At 41.4% G+C, this 7413-nt stretch overlaps 1 protein-coding gene across 1 annotated transcript in view; it reads right to left on the minus strand.

The window, feature by feature from the left end:
* Positions 1–7413, minus strand: part of LOC106881211 (cullin-3) — a 121075-nt gene that overhangs the window by 43856 nt on the left and 69806 nt on the right. The window lies entirely within an intron of this gene.

Genomic DNA, 7413 nt, shown 5'->3' on the forward strand with positions numbered 1-7413 from the left:
TATATATATATAGATATATATATATATAAAATATATATACTTCTGCCTCATTCACTACTAGTGCTTTATTTTCCCCATCTACAATTAGCTAAGTTATTTCTTCTTAGTAATGCCACACAGGTTGTTGTTCGTACCTCTGGTGACTTCAACTAAGTATTTCTATTCTTCTTGTTAACGTGTATGTTATTATCTTTATTACTTCTCAAATAAATATCCTGTACCCTGCTTTACCATTAATATATATCTCTATGTAAACAAACGTTCTAACGGTCACTGACCATGTAACATCTTTGCTCGTAAGTTACCTCATCATTTCGTTTTTGTCTTGCTATATGTTTATTATGAACTCCCTGAAGAGAAATATATGAGGAATCCCAGCAGCTCTTACTTCCTTGTGAAGGAGCTCTCATTTATTTTGAAACATGTGTAGGAATTAAAGAAACTTTTATTTATATGTGTTTTGCTCCATTTATTATTATTATTCATATCTTCTCAAAATGTATCACTTTAACTTGGTATCTCTACCTGTAAAACGGCTGTGATATCTTGTTTTTTAGTGTAATTTTGCTACCTCTGGTAACTATTAACATATTTACATTATCAAAGGTTTTTTTAATAACTGAGATAATATTAATATATACATAAACTAATATATACATACATACATATATATATATATATATATATATATGTATATATATATATGTGTACATACATACATAACATATATATAATATATGTATTTACTTTCTCTTAGTTAATAATTAACTCGGACAAAATAAATTGGTTAATAGATACCAAGGTAGCAAAGATCACAAAATGACTGTGGTGTAACTCCTGTTTATGAGGTAGAAACTCCTTGTTATTTTGGGTACTTGAGTAAATACATAAATTTAGTAAATGGAGTAAAACGCATATGTATGTGTGTGCACATTCATGTATATGTATGAAATTATATATGTGTAGGTGTGTGTGTATATATATGTATGAATATATATGTATATGTGTGTGTATATGGATGGATGTATCATCATCATCGTTTAACGTCCGCTTTCCATGCTAGCATGGGTTGGACGATTTGACTGAGGACTGGTGAAACCGGATGGCAACACCAGGCTCCAATCTAATTTGGCAGAGTTTCTACAGCTGGATGCCCTTCTTAACGCCAACCACTCAAAGAGTATATATGTATATATATATATATATATATGTATACAGGTGTATGTATGTATATGTATGTGTATATATGCATATACATGTATATATGATTATACGCATTTATGTCAACACTATTTGCAGAAATACAAGATTAACTCCCCTTTACGGTCCCATTATAAATAAAACACAATCCTCTCTAATTTTTATCGGATTTAAATCATCTTATTATCTCCCAATTTTATACTCTAAATTTTCTTTTTTTTTTCTTTCCTTCTTTTCTTCCTTTCTTGCCCAACCTCCAATGGCTTTTTCAAATAAATTAGGTAACAATCTTCTCTAACTACAGTTATCATATTCGGTTAAAATGTCTTACGGCTAAGCTGGTTCCCATGCATTTCCCTGAAGAGAAGATTACAATCTTATGAACATCACCTATTCCTATGGAAGGTATAATTTGTAATCTTCGAAACATATGTTGGAAATAAAAGTATTCAGTTAACATATGTGTTTTACTCCAATTACTAAATTTATATATTATATGTATGTATGCCTGTAATTGTTTCACTCTAATAGTTTCAGTATTAAAGTGAAACTATGAAAGTGAAAATATCTGACAGAACAATAGAGAGATGTTGTTTCACTTCTGACATCTCTTAAAGACCATATATGACTCGATAATTTTGTCGTTTTTCTTTTATCCCAGTGCCTAAAACTCAAGGTGTGATTATTGTATCTGGCCTTGAAGTTACCCTCTGTGAGGCCCACGTATTTCTTCGTGGACACTGCATTCTGTGTGATATGGAAAGATGGCTTATCTGGAAAGGCAGCTTGGATCCTACCACATGTCTAAATTCAAAGACTGAACTCTTCAGATCATGTCCACATGTGACCAAATATTTGCTACATTTTTGGTCCTCCTGAGACTACAGATTGGACTTGCTTCCTATTACATATATATCTTTTTTTGTGCCTCTATAATTATTTCTTATACTTTATATATATATTTTTTATATATATTTTTTTATATTTTGTGCTGATGGGCGGCACTGATAGGCTCCCATATTAAGTTCTTTCACCTCTTTCACTTTTTTCACTCTTTACATGAATCTTATATTTTTATTTTTTATTTTTATATTTCGATATTATAATATAATTTTAATTATTTTTAGGTTTTTACATAGGTATAGGGTTAAGGGTTTTTGTATTTTCCCACATATAGTTTTTCTGTTTTTTTTCTCCCCTCCAAACCTTTTTTTCCGTGCGCTTAAAGACACGCACAAGGAACAGTATATGTGCGAGGATACGTGCACACATAGATATAAACGTACGCACATTGAGGTATGTGCGTGCGTGTATGATATACGCAAATTTAGACGGGTTTTGACACCACACAATAATTTCCCTTTGTTTATGTTTATGGTTGTTTATTTCCCTTTGTTTTTGTTTCCATAACGGTTATTTTTCAAATAGAATCTCCGGTGGCTGGATAACTGAAGAGATGGGCATCGGAAACTCGGAGTTTTATCATGGCTACTGAATAAATGTCACATATTTTTACGGATATGTATATATATATATATATATATCATCATCGTCGTCGTTTAACGTCCGCTTTCCATGCTAGCATGGGTTGGACGATTTGACTGAGGACTGGTGAAACCAGATGGCTATACCAGGCTCCAATCTGATTTGGCAGAGTTTCTACAGCTGGATGCCCTTCCTAACGCCGACCACTCAGAGAGTGTAGTGGGTGCTTTTTACGTGCCACCGGCACGCTCAAAATGGTGTATTTTATGTGCTACCTGCACAAGAGCCAGTCTAGGGGCACTGGCAACGATCTCTCTTGAAAGTCCTTACACATGCCACGGGCACAAGTGCCAGAAAGGCGACACTGGACACAGGTGCCTTCACGATTTCGCTTTCCCCAATAAGTCTTTGCAAGCTGAGTTTCGTATCCAATGAAAGAGACAACGTTGGCATGGGTGCCAGTCATCGAATTTAGTTCGATTTCACTTGCCTCAACAACTCTTCATAAGCAGAGTTTAGTGTCCAATTTACTCGATTTCGATTTCACTTGCCTCAACAGGTCTTTGCAAGTGGAGTTTAGTGTCCAATTTAACTCGATTTCGATTTCACTTGCCTCAACAGGTCTTTGCAAGTGGAGTTTAGTGTCCAATTTAACTCGATTTCGATTTCACTTGCCTCAACAGGTCTTCGGAAGTGGAGTTTAGTGTCCAATGAAGGAAACTACGCATAAGTGGACGGGCTGAGGCCTTAGATTTAGGACTCACTTGGCTTGCCAGGTCTTCTCACGCACAGCATTTGGCAGAGTTTCTACAGCTGGATACCCTTCCCAATGCCAACCACTCAGAGAGTGTAGTGGGTGCTTTTACGTGCCATCGGCACGAAGGCCAGTCAGGCGGTACTGGCAACAGCCACGTTCAAAATGGTGTATTTTATGTGTCACCCGCACAAGAGCCAGTCTAGGAGCACTGGCAACGATCTTGCTCGAAAGTCCTTACACATGCAGCGGGCACAAGTGCCAGAAAGGCGACGCTGGGCACAGGTGCCATCACGATTTCGATTTCGCTTGCCCTAATAAGTCTTTGCAAGCTGAGTTCCGTGTCTAATGAAGGAGACGACGTTGGCATGGGTGCCAGTTGTCGAATTTAACTCGATTTCAATTTCACTTGCCTCAACCGGTCTTCGCAAGTGGAGTTTAGTGTCCAATTTAACTCGATTTCGATTTCACTTGCCTCAACAGGTCTTCGCTAGTGGAGTTTAGTGTCCAATTTAACTCGATTTCGATTTCACTTGCCTCAACAGGTCTTCGCAAGTGGAGTTTAGTGTCCAATGAAGGAAGGTACGCATAAATGGACCGGCTGAGGCCTTAGATTTACGTCTCACTTGGCTTGCCGAGTCTTCTCACGCACAGCATATTTCCAAAGGTCTCGGTCAGAAGTCATCGCCTCGGTGAGGCCCAATGTTCGAAGGTCGTGCCTCACCACCTCATCCCAGGTCTTCCTGGGCCTACCTCTTCCACAGGTTCACTCAACTGTTAGGGTGTGGCACTTTTTCACACAGCTATCCTCATCCATTCTCACCACATGTCCATACCAGCGCAATCGTCTCTCTTGCACACCACAACTGATGCTTCGTAAGTTTTCTCTCAAGGTACTGATACTCTGTCTAGTATGCACACTGACATTACACATCCATTGGAGCATACTGGCTTCATTCCTTGTGAGCCTACACATGTCCTCAGCAGTCACAGCCCATGTTTCACTGCAATGAAGCATGGCTGTTCGTACACATGCGTCATACAGTCTGCCTTTAACTCTGAGTGAGAGGCCCCTTGTCACCAGCAGAGGTAAGAGCTCTCTGAACTTTGCCCAGGCTATTCTTATTTTAGCAGCTACACTTTCAGCGCACCCTCCCCCACTACTAACTTGGTCACCTAGATAGCGGAAGCTATCAACTACGTCTAGTTTTTGAGCCTGGAATGTGGCAGAATTTGTTTCCTGCACATTTACAGTGTTTATAGCTCCTGAACATCTGCTACATACAAAAACTAACTTCCTAGTTAACCTTCTTTGATATTGCTGCACCTCTTAAGTGTCCATAGCTTGCACTGGGAGCATCTTATAGAGTTTCCACCCACGCCTTTTCTACAGATCGAGCAGGGCCATCTACCTGAAGGGGCTTGTGTGTTGTCTACATTCCTACTTATTAGGACTTTGGTTTTTGCTAGGTTGACTCTAAGGCCCTTTGATTCTAGTCCTTGCTTCCACACCAGAAACTTCTCCTCTAGTTCTGATAATGACTCAGCAATTAGTGCAAGGTCATCAGCATAGAGGAGCTCCCAGGGGCATCCTGTCTTGAATTCCTCTGTTATTGCTTGGAGGACTATGATAAATAGGAGGGGGCTGAGGACTGAACCTCGGTGGACCCCTACCTCTACCTGGAATTCTTCACTGTACTCGTTGCCAACCCTCATCTTACAGACAGCGTCTCTGTACATGGCTCGCATAGCTCTCACTAACCATTCTTCTATCCCTAGTTTCCTCATTGGCTACCAGATAAGGGATCGGGGGACCCTGTCAAAGGTTTTTTCCATGTCAACAAAAGCCAGGTAGAGAGGTTTATCTTTGGCTAGGTATTTCTCCTGCAGCTGCCTTACCAGAAATATAGCATCAGTGGTGCTTTTCCCTGGCACAAACCCAAACTGCATCTCTCCCTAATCAGTTGGGCTATGACCCTCTCCGTGACTTTCATTACCTGATCCAACAACTGTAATTATTTGTATCTAAAGCGCCACCTTTACCTTTGTAGTAGTTGACTATGGTGCTGCTACACCAGTCATTGAGTATGACTCCTTCATGTACCACCTGGTTAACAATACGGGTGACTAGGCTATAGCCGACACTGCCAGATATTTTGAGCATCTCTGCAGTGATTCCTGAAGGGCCAGGGGCTTTCCTTGTCTTCATACTCTTAATAGCTTTATCTACTATAGGACTGTCAACTCGAATTGCTGGTCCCTCTGTTGGGTCGACATTCAGCAGAGACTCTTTCTCCCATTCATTCTCTTTATTGAGCAACCTTTCATAGTGGCGTCTCCGTACCTCTTTCTTTGCAGCCTCGTTTAGTGCAAGCGTACCATCATCCATGCGAACACATTTCTCTCCCGCGACATCAAAATTCTCTCTCACACACTGTCTTGCAACACGAAATACCTCAAGTCTTTGGTCCTCACGGCGCAGAACATTGGCAAATTTTTTCTCATCTACTTCCCCTCTGGCTAAATAAACTTGTTGTCTAGCTTCCTTTCTGGCAGTCTGAGACAATTCCCTGCTACCACCGTTCTTCCAGTCTTTCCAAGCCTGTTTCTTTTGTCTAATAACCCTGTCAACAGCGTTGTTCCATCACCACGTTATGTTCGGTCGAGAGGGGACCTTGCACCATCCACAGATCTGGTCAGTGGCCCTCAGTAGGTTGTCCCGTAGAAACGTCCAGTTGTCCTCTACATTGCGTGAAGCTACATCCCCCTCTATTTCGTCATAGGCTTCGAGTAGTAAATCTCTAAGTCTCTGTCCATTCGCAGGATCTTTGAGCTTCCAGACCCTTCTCCTACAAGTTGGTCATCTTCTCGGCAACCACTTAGTCCTGATCCTGAAGTCACTAACTACTAATCTATGTTGTGGGGTACATTCTTCGCCTGGGAAGGTTTTGGCATTTATAAGCAGCCATCTTTCCCTTTTTCTGGCGAGGATGTAGTCAATTTGACTAGTATGTCTGCCAGAACAGTAGGTGATTAGGTGACTCGTAGGTTTCCTGAAGTTAGTATTGCAGACCATAAGGTCATTGGCATCACAGAACTCCAGCAGTCTGGTCCCCTCCTCATTGCGGGAACCAAAACCATAGCCTCCATGTACGCCATAGAAGCCCCCTGAATGTTGTCCAACATGACCATTGAAGTCACCAGCCACAAAGAGAAGGTCCCTGTCATTCGTCGACGAGGTAGTTTGCAAGAAGGTGTCATAAAATTGGTCTTTCTGTCCGTCAGGTAGCCCAGGCTGAGGGGCATAGGCCGAGATAATGGTTACTAACCCATGTTGAAGGACTAATCCAATCTTAAGTATTCTATCGGATACCCTAATTACCTTGATTACCTTATCCACCCATTTCTCTGCAAGAAGTATACCCACACCCCCGACCCCGTCTGTGTTCCCTGCCCAGAAAATCTTGTACCTGTCTTCTTTGCCTGTGAGGAACCTAGCGGAACCTCCTCTCCACCTAACTTCTTGGAGGCAGCAGATATCGACACATCTCCGTTCAATCATCTCAACAATTTCACCAGATCTACCTTTCAGAGTGCCTAAGTTGAGAGTGCCAACCCCGAGGATGTGGGAGGTATGGGCCCGTGAGACCCTGGGGTGGGGGACAGCCGCATCATGTACCTGAAAAGAAAGCTCGCATTTTGCAGAATTCATAGGCAATCAGTAGTATTCATTTCAGCCTGCATCTACTATACTATCGTATTTTGCACCAAATGATCACTACCTTGCATAGGGGATAAACCCTAAGTGGGGGTAGGAGGTCTTTAGAAGTGTTCATGGAAGACAGTCAAGTACTACCTGTACTGGTGTAGGAGATAGGAACTTCCGGTACTGGTGGTGGGTGTGGGAGGGTGGGTGCACCAAGCTATTGCTGCAAGGGACTTTTGTGGAGTGTGGGAATTGGGTGCGTGTGCTA

This window comes from Octopus bimaculoides, chromosome 19 (assembly GCF_001194135.2).
Source record: "Octopus bimaculoides isolate UCB-OBI-ISO-001 chromosome 19, ASM119413v2, whole genome shotgun sequence".
Lineage (NCBI taxonomy): Eukaryota > Metazoa > Mollusca > Cephalopoda > Octopoda > Octopodidae > Octopus > Octopus bimaculoides.